The following is a 2,522-nucleotide window of genomic DNA, read 5'->3' as shown; positions in this document are numbered from 1 at the left end:
TTTCAAGGAACACATATGTACTTGTGATGGTGGATGATTTCTCAAGATACACTTGGGTAGAGTTCATGTACTCTAAAGATGAAACTCCACACATCATAATTGAGCACGTCAAGAAGATAGAAAAACAGGCTGAAGATTATAATTGTGTGAAAAGATTGAGAAGTGACAATGGAACAGAATTTAGAAATGCTACATTAAGTGAATTCTGCAAAGGCAAAGGCATTGTTCAAGAATTCTCAGCTGCTAGAACACCTCAACGAAATGGAGTAGTTGAGAGAAAGAACAGAATATTGGTTGAAGCTGCCAGGACAATGCTGCAAGATGCTAAGTTGCCAACAAGTTCTGGGAAGAGGCTGTTAACACTGTATATTATACTCAGAACAGATATCTCATTAACAAGGTGTTGGGCTTGCTAAGCATGCCTAACTCCACATTAGTATGATATTGTCCGCTTTGGGCTAAGCCCGCACGAGTTTGTTTTTGGGCATCTCCCAAAAGGCCTCATTCTAATTGAAATTGTCTGGCTGCTTATATTCTAGCAATCTGCCCTTCCCATAAACGATGTGGGACAACTCCTAACAATCTCTCCCTTCACACATCGGGCTCGACACCTGTCGATTCTGCCTCCTTCAGTGTGACCAGGCTCCCCCTCGACCCATACTGAAAGTCCATCTGGCTATCTGCTCCCCCTAAACCTATACTGGAAGGCCCGTCTGCCTTTCCTTGAGCCCATTCTAGGGCAAGCCCATCTACCTTTTCCTAGGTCACTTCTGGAGCCCATTTGAGATTGTTATGGACCGTTTCAACCATAGCTCTGATACCACTTGTTGGGAACCACGGACTTAGGGTGTTACTACGTTTTATGATAAAGATTACGAAAAGAGGATTACCTTGTTAATGGTTGATTCCACGCTCTTCTATTGTATTCCCAAATTCTCTTGAGCGAAGTGTGGCCTCCGTCTTCTCAAGTTATCCTCTCTTCTTGCTCCTTGGTGGCTACAATATGTTTTCACACAATTGCCAAACAAGAAGAGAATAAGAATATATATAGGCTACAATAGGGACCACGGATAATTAGGTTGGGTCCTTCTAATTACATCTTGAGCCTAGCCCAATGTAATTAAATATTAATTCAATCCACTAAAGAATTAATATTTGCACTACCTTTCCTAATACCGTAATTTAATTAATTCAGTTCCAATATTATTTGCTTATTAAATTCCCCATGTTTAAAATATCATATGTCCATTAATTATATAAATTACTGATAATTTATTTAATTAATATCTTTTATCCTTGATCATCCACTCAACCTTTATTTAATTATGCCAAAATAAATTCGACCTGCAGGGTTTCACATAATTAAATCTTTTTGAGCTTTCAAGGGGACATCATTAACCCGAATATTATCAGGACATGGATTCCTTCAATAAATAATATCCACCATATATATAATTCCATCACCCAAAATATAATGATATAATTCAAAAGAATTATTTCATATATAAATCAAAGCATGTAAATAATATACACGTGTCAATTACTATTTCTGGATTAAGAACCTAGGCATTAATAATAACATAGAATCTTAGTTCTCCTTCTTAATCAGTATTAAGGGAACAATTCTAAATTTGATCATCTTCAATATACACAAAGTATGCTAGTATTATTTATTAGTCAATATAAACTAATCTAAATAATACTACAGCCATACCAGTGGATTGTCCAACATCACCTGTGCTATGAACCTTATTATATTATATAACCGTATTTAACAATCTAATATTCTGTATCCCATTTGATACTAGATTGTTCACAATATATAATATTAGACAACATGTAAACATTCAAATGATTCTCAAATAAACTGGCCAGAATTAAATGTACATACTTCAAATAAATATTTTCAGTATACACTAACACAAGACACATGGAAAGTCACCCTACTCAATCATGTCTAGAGAAAGCCTATTGTAAAGCATCTTCATGTGTTTGCAAGCAAGTGTTACATTTTGAAAGACAACTCTGAATATGTGGGAAAATTTGACTCAAAGGTTTTTGAAGCAATTTTTCTGGGATATTCACTAGAAAGAACAGCCTACAAAGTTTATGTGATTGATCAAAAGAAGATTATGGAGAGCATATATGTGACCTTTGATGATGACAAGTGTCCAGGCTGCAATGCCTTGATGATAATGAAGCTGAAGCCCTTGAATTTGAAAACCTCAACATTGATAGTGATTCTGATGGAGAAGATGAAGTTAATGCGCAACAGATGATGAATGAAGAGACTACTGAACAAGAAAATCATGGGAATAAAAGCTCATCTCAAACACTTGAATTTGATAACACAAACTCAGGGGGAGAAAGAGAAGAAGGATCTACCAGTCATACCAATTATGAAGAAAATGATGAAGGCACAAGTCAATAAACTCACACAAGGAAGTGAGATAGAAGTCATTCTAGAGAAGCAATTATTGGTGATCCTACTGCTGGTGTGAAGACTAGAAGTGCAACTGCTA

The sequence above is a fragment of the Apium graveolens genome, chromosome 3 (genome assembly GCF_009905375.1).
Source record: "Apium graveolens cultivar Ventura chromosome 3, ASM990537v1, whole genome shotgun sequence".
In the NCBI taxonomy this organism is placed as follows: Eukaryota; Viridiplantae; Streptophyta; class Magnoliopsida; order Apiales; family Apiaceae; genus Apium; species Apium graveolens.
Note: the sequence above shows the minus strand (reverse complement) of the source record.